The 17,228-nt window shown below is 39.2% G+C and overlaps 1 pseudogene; it reads left to right on the top strand.

Moving 5' to 3' along the window:
- Window positions 1-789: 789 nt before the first annotated feature.
- LOC102874623 lies at window positions 790-2,562 on the top strand (annotated as a pseudogene).
- The last annotated feature ends 14,666 nt before the right edge of the window (window positions 2,563-17,228 follow it).

Genomic DNA, 17,228 nt, shown 5'->3' with positions numbered 1-17,228 from the left:
ATTGGTAGCATCAGGATGGATGGTGAAGAGATTGAGATTGTTCACAGCTTCAGTTTGCTCGGCTCCATGTTTAACACTCTTGGCACCAGCAGCCAGGAAATTAAAAAAAACCTATCGCGATAGGAAAGTCTTCTTTTAGAGACCTCTCTAAAGTACTCAAGAGCAACGGTGTCTCTCTGGAGACTAAGGTACGCCTGATACAGTCCATAGTCTTCGCAATCACTTGTTATGCATCAGAGAGTTAGACAATGACTAGGGAGCATAGAAAGAGAATTGATGCCTTTGAGCTGTGGTGCTAGAGAAGAGTATTGAATGTACCCTGGACTGCCAAGGAAACAGATTCATCCTAGAGAGGGTTAAATCAAGCTACTCCTTGGAAGCAAGGATTCTGGGGCTTCGTCTGACATACTTTGGACATGTTGTAAAGAGAGACAGGTCTTTGGAGAGGGACATCATACTTGGTAGGGTGGAGGGACAGCGCAGGAGGGGAAGACCCTCTATGAGGTGGATTGATTCAGTGACTGGGGTAATCTGGATGGGTGTGTCAGAGGCAATGAGATTGGCACAGGATAGAGCAGGGTTTAGGGCTGTTGTACATAGGGTTGCTATGAGTCACAAAGGACTTGACGGCACATAACAACAACAACAACAATGGTATTTTGGGCATTTTGTTGGGAGGGTCCAGTCTTAGGAAAAGACATCATGCTTAGAAAGGTACAGGGTCAGCAATAGAGAGGAAGACTGTCTGTAAGTTGGGTTGACACAGTGACTGTGACATTGGGCTCAGGTATGTCTGACATGAAGAGGAAGCTCCTGGAAAGGACAGGGTCTCTGAGTCAGAGTCGACTTGATGACACTAACAATGACAACGATGATAATAGTACTTTAAAGTGTGTTCAACCAGTCTCTCTTGATTAAGAATTTTATTTTGTCCCTGTTATTTAATGTAAAAGTACTGAAAGTTATTTTACATTTCCCCCCAGGTTGCATCTTTTCTAAGTTGTACAAGTTTTCCTTGGAGTAAAGTCTTAAAAATAGCAAAGAGAAAAGCTAATGGGAGGGGGAAGGGGGGCAGGGATAAAAGTGCAACAATGAATGAATAGAAATCCAAAGTCTCTATAAATGTTCATGAAAATCAATTTAAAAAAATAGCATCTCTGTAAGCTTAGATAATTATTCTTTTTACTTTATATCTCTTAGAACACTTAATACAGTGACATTTCATCAACAGAGGTATCGCTGCTGGAAGAATTCTCCGCTGCTGCCGGCTCCCGGCACCCAGTCCTTTCCTAGCCCAACTCAGCTCCAGCCACCAACACCTGTCCCTACCATGGACTTCAACACTACCTACCATGAAACCTGCGAGGTCTTTTTACTTATCGGACTTCAGATGCTCCCTACTGCTCCTGGTAACTTGGGTTTTCGCTCCTGTAACATCTGAAATAACAAGTCTTGATACAGAAAATACAGACGAAATTGTAAACAGAGCCGATGTTGCATTAGCAAATTTTTATGCAGATTGATGTCATTTCAGCCAGATGTTGCATCCAATTTTTGAGAAAACTTCCAATGTCATTAGAGAAGAGTTCCCAAGTGAGAATCAAGTCTTGTTTGCCAGAGTTGATTGTGATCAGCACTCTGATATAGCCCAGAGATACAGGGTAAGCAAATAGCCAACCTTCAAGTTGTTTGGTAATGGGATGATGATGAAGAGGGAATACAGGGGCCCTCAGTGAAAGCACTTGCAGATTACATCAGGCAACAAAAAGTGACCCTGTTCAAGAACTTCACAGCTTAGAAGAAATCTCCATGCTTGATTGCAGCAAAATAAATATCACTGGATATTTTGAGCAAAGAGATTCAGACAACTATAGAGTGTTTGAAAGAGTAGCAAATATTTTGCATGATGATTGTGCCTTTTTTTGTGCCTGTTTCAAAACCAGAAAGATATAGTGGAGACAACATAATGTACAAGCCACCAGTGCTTTCTGCCCCAGATGTGGTATCTTTGGGATCTATGACAAACTTTGACGTAACTTTTAATTGGATTAAAGATGAATGTGTTCCTCTTGTTCGAGAAATAACATTTGAAAACAGAGAGGAATTGACAGAAGAAGGACTGCCTTTTCTTATACTCTTCCACAGGAAAGAAGATACAGAAAGTTTAGAAATATTCCAGAATGAAGTAGCGCGGCAATTAATAAGTGAAATAGGTACAATAAACTTTTTGCATGCTGCCTGTGACAAATTTAGACATCCTCTTGTACACATACAGAAAACTCCAGCAAATTGCCCCATGATAGCTACTGACAGCTTCAGGCATATGTGTGTGTTTGGAGACATCAAGGATGTGTTAGTTCCTGGAAAACTCAAGCAGTTCATCTTTAACTTACATTCTGGAAAACTGCACAGAGAATTCCATCATGGGCCTGACCCAGCCGATACTGCCTCCCGGAAAGGAGTCGCAATGGCACAGCAAGCAGTCCACCTGAGAGCTCCTTCCAGAACCTAGCACCCAGCAAATATAGGTATACTTTATTGAGGGATTGGGATGAGCTTTAAAGACTTGAAAAAACAATTTGCAAGCCTTTCAGACAGCATCATCGACTTAATGTGGTGGAAATAGTAAACCTATCTTTTCATAACTCTGTGTATTTTTATTTTGAATAAACGGAAAGAAGTTTCGGGCTTTAATGTTTTTCCCTCCCCTGAACTTAAACTGCATTGTCACTTAATAAGCTTCTTTTTAAAATCTGGTAGGAGAACTTAAAAAAAAAAAATAAAAAACAGAGGCCTATAAAAAAGAATTTAATAAACAGTGACTGAGTGAAAAAAAAAAACAGATCAAATGAAATCAGCACTACTTTAGGGTCTGTTCATATAACTGACTTGATGCTGCACTGTGGCTGGATGTTTTGGGAGGCATCAAGCCTCTAGATTTATTACATAGTACACATTGCAAAAAAAGAAAGTAAAAAAGAGGAAATAAATTGCAGGTGCTGAAATAAACCAAGTCAGAGGAAGTTCAGACCACCAGTTGCCATGAAGTAGATTCTGACTCAGGAAAATCCTTTGTGTGTCACAGAACAAATGTGCTCTGTAAAGTGTTCATCGGAAGATTTTCAAAAGCAGGTCACCAGTCCTTTCTGTCCACCCAGGGTTTCTACAGTTAACATGGGTGTTGTTGTTACTGAGTATGACTCACAGCGACCCTAAGTAAAGTGCACGTGAGGAGATTGCCTATCTCCTTTAGAACAGCTTGTGGATTCGATCCATCTGCTTTTGGGTTGGGTTGCAACTCCTTATCACTAAGCTATCAGAGCTCCCTAAGTATAAAATGATAGAACTGATATTATTATTGCTCTTTCTTGCAGGTAGGGAGGTCTGGTAGCATAATCTTAGAGATTCCCGTGCTAACCTAAAAGTGGTCCTTCTCTGTCCTTTGAGGTCTGCCAGAGGCCCAGTGTGAGAAAGAAAGGCCACTCTTTACAGCCTCTGAAACCCCACCAGAGCATCAGCGAGGAGTCGGTTTTAATTCAACAGCAATGAGTTTGAGTTATTTTGCAGATGAAGAAGCTTGGACTCAGAACAAATTCTTTGCTCATACTCATCTGACTTGTATTAGGAGCAGCAGATTACTCCTTTTTTTCCCCTTCATGTCCATTATCCTGCCCATTAACTAATCACATCCTTATACTTTCACTGCAGTAATAATTAACAAGAAAGACACCAACAACTGTGTCCCAGGAATCAGCTCCTTAGAAAAGCTATTTGTTCCGAAGGCTATCTCCTCTTACCACAGGGAAAATGCAAACTGGAGAATTTCACCAGAATTTCATCTCTTCAGGTAAGAATAGCTCTCATGCCATGACATCTTCTGATGTCAACTTGAACTTCTGGCAGTTCCCTGTTGATGTATTATTGTTTCAGACATTTCTGAGAATTTTCAGCTAGTGTAATCTTATTATTATCAGGTACGAATGGGAAACTATTAAAAATATTGAAGATTTCTGCACCTTACTTTAAAGAAGAAAAAGAACAGTGATGTAACTTCCATTGTACCAACTTAACTTTTTTGGTATTGACCGACAAGATGAGAGAGCTTTTCTATGTGCTACTGATTTAGATTCCCTGCCCCTAAAGCACAATTTTCAGTTAGCTAGATTGAAGAAGTCAAGTTGTCCTTTAGAAAGGTTTGGTTTTCAGTATTTGGACCTAGATCCTAAATAGCTTTTTATAGGTCACTCCCTGATTGCCATCAAGTCAGAACTGAGTAACTGAGCAAAATCTGTCTGAGAGGACTTTTAACTTAACATGATTGTATCTGAAAGTTGGTGCATAATATATGCTCCTTGTAAGAAACGGTCATTTTTTTTTGTATGTGTACACGCATACGCACACACACATTCACACACATGAATATACTTTATTAAACAAAGCTGGCCAAATCCTTGCACCTGCAACTTCTGGGTGGCAGTAACTTAAATTACGTTGAAACCTGTGTGATGGAGATGTTAATTTCTCCACTCTCTTTGGATAGTAGAACAGATGCTGTCTTCAACTTCAAAGGGGTTTGACTACTTTCTGAGTTTCATTAATGAAAAAAACTTCACAGTCTGGCTAAAGAAAAAAAAAATAAAAATGTATTTAACAAAACATACAAAGGAGAAAGCCCAATGAGGGATTCATCAGTCTCTTCCTTCTGAAATGTTTTTCAGGGGTAGAGAGGAAGTCAAACTCAAAACATTTGATCTTTCCCAGGAAAATGGACTGGGCTGTATTTATTGCTTTTCAAATCTAACAGTTCATCCTCCAATTTCATACCATAGGATGAGCTCTAACTGCACCATGAGAAGAGAGGCTTAAGGACATAATTTGTTAAAAAGCTTGATTTTAAAAAGGAAATACAAGTGAGCAGAAATATTTTAATTTTGTATTATTTCCTTGTCTAGTTTCTTGCCTACTTTGGGCTGTTAATTTCAGCTCAGCTAGTGTCTATAATTTTAAGAATGTAGGCAATGAAAAGAAAAGGGGTCAACGCTTTTGAATTTTCTGGTAAAACCAGGCAGCACCTAAAAGTATTAAAGTAGGCTGGTTAATAGTCTAACCTAAGAAATGAAGGAAATTTCCAACTTGGTTCAAGAATTTTATAGGGGATTTTCTTTAAAGAAAGATAAGACAAAAATTACATGAACAATAATATTTACCCACAACTGCAAATATCTGCTATTGTTGCTGTTAGGTGCTGTTGTGTCAAGTTATCTTCTGATGGGACAACAAAAGTTTGGAGTCTGTTCTGAATCTTCCAGACTTAGATTGGAGTGGCAGTCCAGCTACATCACCTTGAGTAAGTAGCTTATGTTTCCAGCCTAGTTTCTGCCTTTGTAAAACGGATATAATAATGAGGATCTCTAGTCCCTTAGTTGAAATTCTTGGCATCATATGTGTTTTAAAATTTAGAGAAAATACCTTTTTAAATTTTCTTACTATTATTAATTTTAATGAAAATTTACAGAGACTTTGGATTTCCATTCATTCATTGTTGCACTTTTCTCCCTGCCCACTCCTCCCTCCGCAGTTTGCTCTTCTCTTTGAAAAGAGAAAAACTCTTCATTGTTATCCAATCCTTCCCCCCAAGTCCACTCTGCTGTGAGCCTTTGTTCTGAACTCCTGCCATGACAATAGTACCTAATCATATATCCCTTTTAAACAGTTCTCTTCCTCATCTTGCAATGCAGTATACATCCCCCAACCCCGATGTCAGTCCTGTTTTACAACAGTGGCACTATGCAGTATTTGTTCTTTTTTTCCTAGTTTATTCAAATGGAATTTCTATTTACAACTTTTTGAGAAAGTTACTGCCTTCCATAGTGGAAAATACTTTCATGTACAAACTCATGTTGAGAAAACAGGTGAACATAACTCAAATGTTGTGTTGAATTTCTATGTAAGCATTTTCATTCACCATAAGCAACGTAAAACTGAAAGCAACAGTAGCTAAAACTGTTGTCGGCTCACTATACTATATAATGTCCTGCGAGAAGTACAGCCAGAGTGCTGCTTAGAAGGCTGAATAGTGAGACCTCACCTCACAAAATTTATTACTATTTCTGTGCTGAATCACCTAAATGTTCACAGTAACTGGACCACATAAAATTTTTACCTTCACAACAGGTGAATTTGTATCTTGTTTCCAAAACAGCTCAAGTCAAATCTCCCAATGAACTATGAAATCTTTCAGTGTTTAAAACGGTTTTTTCTTCATCCATATATTAGAAATTATAGACCCACTATTATGGTCAAAATAAGGATTGTTGTTGTTGTTGTTAAGTGCCGTCAAGTCGTAGACGACTCATAGCGACCCTATGAACAAAAGACCTGAACACTTGTGTAACTTAACATCGTTTCTCCACATTCATAGAGTTTCTGGAGGCAAGCTATTACAGAAGTGGATGTCACTCCTGCTTCCAAGCTTCTTTTAATTGGGGAGATCCACCAAACGCTGTCCACCATGGGTAACTATTATTGCATTTGACACATCAGTGTCACAGTACTTAGCATCACAGCAACCACGAGTTACCTCTGTACAGCAAATGGACAGACATAAGGATTAGATTACGGAATATTTTTATTTTACTATTATTATAGATCATATATTGTTATAGGTGAGAGATTATGAACCATTATGCCCACTATTATTATTTGTTTCTTCTCAAAATATGGATTGTGGTTGTAAGTTCTAGATTCGGGGATGTATTTCTGTTTGAAAATATGATTTTTCTTGTTAGATTGGTATGTAAATCAATGTAGACTAAATAGAATCACTTTGATTGATATAAAGGGGAGCACAGCCCTAGAGACAAGCAAGAATAATGGAAGATAACCACGAGAAGATAACCAACAAACATCAGACCTTCAAAACTGAGACAAAGCTATTCCCCAGAGTCAAGGAGAGAGAGCGGCTCAACTGTGAGGAAAGAAAATTCTATTCTTGACCACGCACTTGTGATCTTTCTGTCACAGTAGCACCAGGAAACTAAGACATTTATACCAGAGAATCTTTGTGAAATTATAGAAATAAGATAGTAAGTTATTTAAGATAATTCTGAACACAAAGACAGTTGATTTTTCCATCTCTCTATAGAATTTATATATATATATATACTTATATATATTTATATACACACATACACACACACATATAGAGTGTGTGTGTGTGTGTGTGTGTGTGTGTGTGTGTGTGTATTATATGTGTATGTTATTGTTAGGTGCTGTCAAGTTGAGTAGGACCCTTAGTGAGCCTATGAACAACAGATCTGAATCCTGCCCTATCTGTGTCAACCTCCCAATCTCTGACACCCTTAAGCCTCTTGCTGCAGTCACTGTGCCAATTCACCTGATTAAGGCTCTTCCTCTCCTTCACCGTCCCTCCATCTTCCCAAGCATGATGACCTTTTCCCAAGAACTATTGGAACTATTGCTAGGTGGTTTGAATTCACTTACTAGAAAGCGTGTAGGACAGTTCCCAAGCATTGTCTACAGGTCGATAATATTTTGTTTGAGAACTGTTTGCCATGAGAACAGGTGTGAGAAAAGTATATGAGCTGATATATTTTATTTTCGCTTTTAACTTTTAGTAATTCTTACAGATTAGACACAGTTCTTAGCACTTTGCAAATGTTCCTTACTCTAATCCTTCTGTGGACTTTATGATGCATGCAGAGGAATGATCATCATCCCAAAGTAGTGGTGATTCAGTAATAAAGTTCTTACCTTCCATGCATAAGGTCCAGGTTTGAAAGTTTGGTTCCTGGTGAATGCACCACATGTAAACCCACCACTTGTCTGTCAGTGGAGGGTTTGATGCTGCTGTGATGCCGAATAGGTTTCATCGGAGCTTCCAGGCAAAAAGAAACTAGGAAGAAAGACCTGGCCATCTACTTCTAAAAATTAATGAGTGAAAACCCTAAAAATCACAACATTCTGATCCTATACACAGAATTATCATGAGCCCAGGACTGACTTAATGACAATTAAAAGCAAGACGTCTCTAGAAAATAAAAAAGGAAAGAAGCACAATACATTTAAGCAACTAGCCTACAGTCACAGAGCAAAGAAAGCAGTGGAGGCAAGATCTAGACCTAAGCATTTTGAAACACCAGGTTCTGTTGCTTAAATACCATTGGCGTTGCTTAAATTCATTTCCTACTTTTTGAAATCAAGAACCAGATTTCACAGGTGATTTTACTTCCTAGACTTTTGAAACTGCAAAGGGTCTTGGACTGTGTTTTCAGGCCAAATTCTTCCAATTTCCCTCATTGCCCACCCATCAAATTGTACAACCCCAAATAGAGTACGCATATATGTTTGGTAGCAAAGGATGCCAAAGTTAAGAAATGAGACTAATTACTCAGGGGCACACAGCCAGGGACAACTCTGAAGCCTGAAGTTCTCTGTTTTCTCAGTGGATGATGTGAAATGCCAATAGAACATGAACTCATGAGGACACACATTGTACTAGAGTCTGCCTCTCCTTTTTAGAGACTAAATAATGAAAAGTTAATCTATTGATTATTTGTTATTTTACATTACAATCAAAATGTCCAAGGAAGTACAGTGGGAAACCGTAGGAAAGGACAGTTACTCGAGCTGCAGTTGCTGGACAAACAAGGAAAACCACCCAAGAGGAGACTTTTGTACCAGCTCGCGCTAAGTAAATAATCGTTTGCCTCAAAGGCAAAAAGACATGACATACTTTTAATACAGTTTAAAATTTTCTCAATGTAAAATCTTATGTGAACTCGTATAGTTTTAAAATGTGATGATGAATAAAATTGCTTATTTACCAGAAGAGTTATTTTGAAAATCAAGAAGGGGCCATTAGGCCTTTAAAAACATTAAAATATGAGATCAGTATGCATAGAAACATTTTAATGTACAGATACACCTTAGAATTTTAAAAACACAGTAGTTTACTAAGAACTTTTTAAAAGAAAATATTAAACATATGCTTTTTAAGGTGTTTGGGTTGTTGTTGTTTTTTTTTAATGAAACTAAATATCATTGTCAAAGCTATTTTAAACAAGCCTTTGGAATAGTTTTGCAGCATATGTAAAATCAAGATTAGTCTTTTGTTAGTTTTATTTTTGTTTCTCTGCCTGTGTTATAATTGTCTTTTCCAGGAGATATTTTCAGAATTAAAAGCTTCCAGAGAGTTAGGGCTTTTCCTCTGCATTTCTGTCAGTTTGTCAATTAATCCAACTACAGCATTCAATTCATTAAGCTGACTATTAAAAGAAAAAGAAACCCTATAAGACACCAAGAGTAAGAGGTGGACAGATTCTTAGTACAGCTTTGCGTGTCTCTACAGTACAGCTTTTAAATCCTTATAATCACACCTAAGGCAGCCTCACCCAACTCTATCCTGTTTGTTATTTTAATTGAAGATTTCGGGGAAACTGTACTGACAATACAATTTCAATAAGAGATAATTTGAGTGAATTGTCATGTTAAAATGGGCATGAAAAGCAGCAAAGCAAATGATTTCACATACTTCTGGCAATTCCAAGGAAATCAATCCATTGTGAACCAACTGAATGGGGCCAAGGTCAGCTGTGTTCTCTATAAGGTGGGAGTTAAGATGGGAAGTGAGGATGATTGCTGGAACGATATTCATGATCTGATTAGATAGACACTATGGAAGCCAGTTAGATAATTCTGCATTGTTGTAAGGGAGGTGTGAGTTGATTGTTCTGGAGTAGAGAATAAGGAGGCATGTAATTGAGGGTGATGAGGGTGAGAGAGAGGAAGTAAGAAGCAAAAAAAAGTGGTGTAAGAATCTCGGATGATATCATGGAGGCTGTGCTGTTCAATCTGTGTCTAGAAAAGTTCTAAACCAAATGATCTCTTTGACACAAGTCGATCCAATGGATAGCAATGCTGTAGTGAGAGCAAAACTGCTCCAGTAGGCTTCCTACACCTTTTAGAAGTAGACTCTCTTTTCTGTTGAGTGATGGGTGGGTTCAAAATAGTAGTATTTTGGTTAACAGTTTAATTCTTAACCCATTTTGCATCAATCAAGTCTTCTTGAAAAGGCAGACAGTGTTGTTGTTGTTGTTATGTGCTGTCGAGTCACTTGCGTCTCATAGCGACCCTATGTACAACAGCCCTAAACTCTGCTCTGTCCTGTGCCAATCACACTGTCTCCGCTACACCCATCCCAATTACCCCAGTCACTGAGTCAATCCACCTCACAGAGGGCCTTCCCCTCCTGCGCTGTCCCTCCACCCTACCGAGCATGATGTCCCCCTCCAAGGACTGGTCCCTCCTCACAACATGTCCAAAGTATGTCAGACAAAGCCTCAGAATCCTTGCCTTCAAGGAGCAGCTCAGTTTAACCCTCTCCAGGATTAATCTGCTTGTTTTCCTAGCAGTCCATGATACTCTCAATACTCTTCTCCAGCACTACAGCTCAAAGGCTTCAATTCTCCTTCTATCCTCCCTAGTTATAGTCCAACTCTCTGATGCATAACAAGTGATTGCAAAGACCAAGATGCACCTTAGTCTCCAGAGTGACACCATTGCTCTTAAGAACTTTGGAAAAGTCCCTAACAGCAGACTTTATAAAACAATATCATTGATTTCACATACAAGCAAGATTCTACTGAAGATTATCCAAAAATAACTGGAACAGCACATCAGCAGAGAACTGTCAGAAGTCCAGGCTGGGTTTAGAAGGGGTCGTGGTACTAGGGATATTGTAGCTAATGTTAGATGGATCTTAGCTGAAAGCAGGGAATACCAGAAGAATGTCTATCTGTGCTTCATTGATTATGCAAAGGTGTTTTACTGTGTGGATCATAACAAACTGTGGCTGACTCTGAGAAGAATGGGAATCCCAGAATACTTGATCATTCTAATGAAGAACCTATAGTGGACCAAGAGGCAGTTGTCAGAATAGATCAAGGAAACACTACATGGTTCAAAATTGGGACGGGCGTGCACCAGGGATGTGTTCTGTCTCCATACCTTTTCAGCCTGTATGCAGAACAGATTATCCGGGAGGCTGGGCTCTATGAGGAGAAATGTGGGGTCAGGATTGGTGGACGATTTATCAACAATCTGCGTTATGCAGATGACACTTACTGAAACTGATTATGCTTGCTGAAACTGAGGAGGACCTGAAGCGCTTGCTGCAGAGGGTCAAGGACTGCAGCCTCCAATATGGATTGAGGCTCAATGTCAAGAAGACAAAGATTCTCACCACTGGACCAATTGACAGCATCAGGATGGATGGTGACGAGATTGAGATTCTTCACACCTGTACTTTGCTTGGTTTCACGGTCAACACTCTTGGCACCAGTAGCCAGGAAATTAAAAGACATATTGCGATGGGAAAGAGACAGTGTTAGGATTCTTAAAACAACTGTTTTAATCTCTTCATCAATTTATTTCATTGGGGATCTTCCTTAACAAGGTCAAAGTATATCAGAAGAGGTCTCACCACCTTTTCCTCTAAGCATGCTAGCTGCCCTTCTCCCAAAAAAGACTTACTAGTCCTTCTGGAATTTTGTGAGATGTTTGGTTTATTTTTAATTTTTACTCAACACAACCTCCTCTTATCTCTATATTTCAAATGAGATGTTGAACTAAAAGCCATTAATGCATATAACCGTTATTGAAAGGTTATCGTCCTGTGCCGTGGAGTTGGAACTCACTCATAGCTGACCTGCCAGTGGGTTTGCAGAGGCAGCTAATACAGGAGGAGACTGCCCATCCTCCCACAGAGCAGCTGGTGAATTCAAACCATGTGTGTCTGGGACCGCAGTGCAACAAGAACAATTCAGATAGCAAACAAGTGCCCTGGACTCAGAAGACTGATTCATCTACTGCATGATTGGCTCTTTAGTGGGCCACTAAAAACACAGGAAAGAAAGAAAACACCCAAAGAGATAACAGAAGATACTCTGAAAATTGCTCTCCAGTGTAGAAATGCAAAAGCAAAAGGAAGAAATGACAAAACAAGAGAGCTAAACAGAAGGTTTCAAAGGGCAGCAGCAATACAGTATAACAAAACGGCCAAAGACCTGTAGTTAGAAAATGAAAAATAAGAATATGCTTAGTTTTTCTCTAGCTGAAAGAACTGAAGAAAAGATGCCTTGAGTTGTAATAAAAAAGTATTCTATGGGCAAAATAATGAGTAACACAGGAAGCAGGAAAAGAAGATGGAATGAATACACAACTTCACTGTTCTAAAAAGACTCGTTACGTGCCATCAAACCACCCACAACTCATAGTGACCCAATATACAACAGCCCTGAAGCCTGCCCTATCCTGAGCCAGTCTCCCTGATTTTGACATGCCTACCCTTATTACCCCAGTTACTGTATCATTACATCTCATCCCTGGTCTTCCTCTCCTGTTCTGTCCCTCCACTTTTCCAAGCATGATGTCCTTTTCCAACAACCAGTCCTTCCTGGCCATGTGCTCAAAGTATGTGAGATGGAGCTTCAAAATCCTTGTCTCCAGGAGAAACTTGGTTTCACCCTCTCTAAGACATAACTACTCTTCTGGCACTCCATGGTATGTTTAATACTCTTTTCCAGCATGTAGGCAATGGAAATACTACTGTGCATTTATTTTTTTCTTCGTCCACACTTCTTTTGTGCACCTTAGCTAAAAATACGTGAAATGTGTAATAACAAGTCTAAGTAGACTTTATGGGCAATGGCCAACCATTTCTAGAGTGTGCACACTATTACGAAAAAACAGCCCTGAAGGAAAAAGTAGCACTGAAGTTTTGATGTAAAACAAAGATCCAGCAATTGATGACAATATCAATCGAGATGTTTGAATAAGCAGATGCAGACCTGGATTTGCTCAGCCATCTGTGTCAAAAAATTTGGAAAACAGATGCCTGGCCAACTGATTGGAAGAGATCCATATTCCTGCCAATTAAAAAAATATCTAGTAGAATGCAGAAATTACTGAAAATTATAATTAACATTCATTATAAAAGAGCTGAAGAGAGTGTATCAAAAGGAAAGTTGGAAATTCAAGCTAGATTCTGAAGAGGCCTTGGAAGAAGGGACACCATTGCTGATATCACATGAATCTTTCTTAAAGCTGAACATATCAGAAAGCTGTTTACTTGTATTATATTGACTTTTCAAAGGCATTCAACAGTGTGGATTATAATGAATATTATCCCTATAACATTGTGAAAAATGGGACTTACTGAACAACCTAATTGTCATCACATAGAATCTGTACTTTGACCAAGAAGCAGTCAATTGAACAGAGGAGTTGCATGGCAGAAAATAGGGCAAGCATGAGCCAAAGTTGTATTCTTTCTCTATACTTGTCCAATCTATATGCTACAGATAATCTCAGAAACTGGACTAGACGAAGATGTGAGATCAGGATTGGAAGAAGACTATTCAACAATCTGCATTATGAGGAAACCCCTTATGAGATGGATTTGCACAGTGACAGCACCATTGAGTTAAAACAGAGCAGATAGAGTGTGAATGAGGCAGGTTTGGGCAAGGTTCTCCTGTGTTTTACCTAGATAATCATGAATCATAAAGGACTGTACAGCGAAATACAAATGCTGGCCACAAGAGTTACACAGATGAGTAACTGACATAGTCCATCCCCTCAGGGAGCCTTTTCCTGCTCACTGAAGATTTCAACAGCATTAATTTAAGATAGTTTTAATTTAATGTAGTTGTCCTTAGGCACTAGACAGTAAACTTCAAGTCATAGTAACCTTATGTACAACACAATGAAACATCCCAGCTCACACAATTCTCACCTACTCAAGTCCAGTGCTTCAGTCACTATGTTAGAACAATTGAGGGTCTTCCTCTCTTTCCCTCCCTGCCACTTTCCCCAGCAGGATGTCTTGTTTTAAGGACTAAAACAACCTGGCGACATGCCCAAAGAATGTGAGAGGAAATTTTACCAGCCTTACCTCTAAGAGGCATGTTGGTTGCATGTTGTCCAAGACAGACTTGTTTGTTCTTTCAACACTTCGTGAAATACTCAATACTCTTCTCCAAAACAGTTCAAAGACATAAATTCTTCTTTAGTCTTCCTTATTCCTTTTTCAACTTTCTGATGCATAGAAAGAGAAAATCCTGTGAAAAGGCACTCCGTAGTCTTTAAATTGACATTCTTGTTCTTTAACTCTGTAGAGAGGTACTTGATTGCAGATTTTCCTAATGTAACACTTTGATTTCTTGACTGCTGCTATCATGGTGTTAACGGTGGATCCACGTAAAATAGGATCATTAATAACCTCAGTCTATTCTCCATCTGTTATGATGTTGCCTGTTAATGCATTGGTGAGGCTTTTTGTTGCCTTAATATTGAGACATAATCCATATTGAAAACTGTAGTCTCTGAGCGTCTTCAAAAAGCCCTTTAGGTCTTCTTCACTTCCCACAAGTGCTTGGGTTGGAGGTGCAACCTTTTACTCACAAGGCCACCCACCAGAGCTCTACTATTAAAGACTTACTTCTGAAATAACCCTTACTCTTGATTATAAAACAAAAGAAGTCCAAATAAAGAAGCAAAAAACTGATGTTGGTTCTATTCCTCATATTGACAAACAAGTTCCTTTTTGAATAAGAGTGCTCCTTGGAGGCAATGATGGTGAATTTTCATTGCTCATACTTTGGGTATGTTGCTAGGAGATTTTCTGGTGAGTGACATCATGCTTGGGAGGGTGAAAGGGCATCTGAAGAGAGGAAGAAGACCCTCAACCAGATGGCTTGACAAGGTGACTCTGGCAATGGACGTGAGTGTGTCAGAGATTCTGAGGATGGCACGGGATAGGGCAGTGTTCTGACTGGTTGTTCATAGGATCACAGAGTCATACTCAACTTGAGGGCACCTAACAATAACAATGGGAGTAATAGAAAAGAGTCCTGGAGGTGTAATGTGTCCAGGTACTAACCAAAAAAATAGTTCAAATCCACCAGCTTCTTGGGGAGAAATATGGGCAGTCTCCCCCCGCAAAGATTAACAGTCTTGAAAACCTGATTGAGGGTCACTAGGAGTCAGAATTGGCAATGGGTTTGGTTTGATTTATATGTAGCAGATACCATGGCAATCCTAGGGCCATTTGGAATAAAACAAATGTATGCTCAATTTGAGTGTATCCAAGAACATTTAATTCAGGGCCATTAGGCTTGAGGGACACTTCCTTAAAGGATTCAAGAACTTAAGAGAAGTTGAATAGAAGCTCCCAGGTAGTGAAACTAGGATTTCATTGTAAACACAAAAGAGATTTTCCTGTAAACGTTCATTGTAAGCCATTCAACAATCCGTAGAGAAGTGAGTCAACAAATTCCCCTCATGTTGGGTTTTCTTCCTTTCTGGCATTAAATAATTATGTAGTTGAATAATTACATAACGTACTTACCTTGGACGGAGTACAAATAGTTCCGAACACCAAATTGGTTTCTTTACATGTATTATCCGGAAGCATTCCATCATCAACCCTGAAAGGTGAGAACAGTCCTTGTTCTATAGATGAAAAAGCTTTGGTTCGTTGAGTTTAAGGAAGTTTTCCAACCTATTGAAGAGCAGTAGAGCCAAGATTGAACACATATTCTTTCTGTTAGGCCATTTTGAGCCGATATTCCCCCCCAAAAACAAAAGCAGGGTCCGTCAGCCAGTTCTGGCCCATCATGTCATCATGTCTTACAGTGTAAAACAGCTCCAGAAAGTCCTCTTGGTTGTAATCCTTACAGAAGCAGATTGCCAGGCCTTCTTCCCACAGAGCTGAGTGGCATGCAAACTGCCAACCTTGAGGTTAGTAATAGGATACAAAACATTTCTACTGCTAAATTGGCCTTTGCATTTATTTGACATATTGTTTTTACAAGAAACTTGCCAGATGGACTAAAGGTCTCTGGTTTCTAGTCCACCAGCATTTGGACATGCCTGAATTTAAAAATGTGAGGGCCTGTGGCATTTTTACTGATTTTGTTACTTGGCATGTCAATTGATTTTGGGATTAACATTTTTTTAAGTGGTACAGCAGTGGTCTGTCTGTTTGCTGTACTGAAGTAACGTGGAGTTGCTGTAACGTTGAACAAGTGTGCCATAGGTGTACCAAACACCATGATGGCTACTCATTATGGGCAATGTTTGGTGGAGTTCCCAGGATGATTCAGACTCAGAAGCAGGAGTGGCATCCACTTCCTAAACCACATGCCTCTGAAAATTCTATGAACTTGGAGGAATAATGATAGGTATAGAAAGGCTTTAGGCCTTTATATAGCCTTTGAATTTAAAAGTTAGTTGAGCGCAAGGGTCTAGTGTTATTTTATTTTGGAGGAATAATCTTCTAAATTGTAAAGCACTTTCTGTCAATTTGCGATACTGAGGTAATCTGAGTTTGCTGTGATGCTGAGTCTTGTGTCATGGGAGTGGGGGGTGGTCAAATGCCATAATGGCTGCCCAGTGTGTATAGTGGTGGAGCTCTCAGCTTAAGACAGGTTTGGAAGCAGAAGTGGCATCCACTTCCTAAACCACATGCCTCTGGAAACTCTATCAACTTGGAAAAATGGCAGTAGTTAAAGAAAGGCTTCAGGTCTTTTGTTCAAAGAGTCTCTATGAGTCGTGGTCAACTCGATGGCAATTAACAACAACAACTGTGAACACGCTGAGCTAATACAACTAAAGTAAAAAGTAAATTTTCTTTCAACTAACAAACTTATTTCTCCTAAAGGTAACAATAACACCAGTGTTACTGAAATGGATATTAGTGTGCTAGTCTACTATCAGATTCGCTCTACATGTATTAGATTGTATACTTGACCTGTCTTTGTCTTTGTTCCATCTTCATAATGCAAGAGTGTTGCTTTAGAAGTCTAAAGACCCCCACAACTCTGAAACAGTGACTCTGAACTTTCATCTTCTATTTCTCAAAGTGCTGTTGTTGTATTGCTAGGGGCTATTAAGTTAGAACTGACTCAGGGCTAAGAGTTTTTAGAGTCTATAAATTGAACAGAAGGAGATTGTCCATCTTTCTCTTATGGGGCTGATAGTGGATTCAAACCTCTTACCATTGGGTTGGTAGCACAACTCCTTATTCAGTAGGCCACCATAGTCCTGAAGCACTGTACTCCTCAACAAACAAGATATTCTGGATTTCAGATTCTGTTCAGGAGCTTTCTCAACACCCATCTGGAAAAAAGAGAACCTCTCTGCTT

The sequence above is a fragment of the Elephantulus edwardii genome, unplaced genomic scaffold (genome assembly GCF_000299155.1).
Source record: "Elephantulus edwardii isolate Elephantulus edwardi_28Jun2011 unplaced genomic scaffold, EleEdw1.0 scaffold00003, whole genome shotgun sequence".
In the NCBI taxonomy this organism is placed as follows: domain Eukaryota; kingdom Metazoa; phylum Chordata; class Mammalia; order Macroscelidea; family Macroscelididae; genus Elephantulus; species Elephantulus edwardii.
The sequence above is the reverse complement of the archived record's forward strand: the minus strand, read 5'-3'. Positions and strand labels throughout refer to the sequence as shown.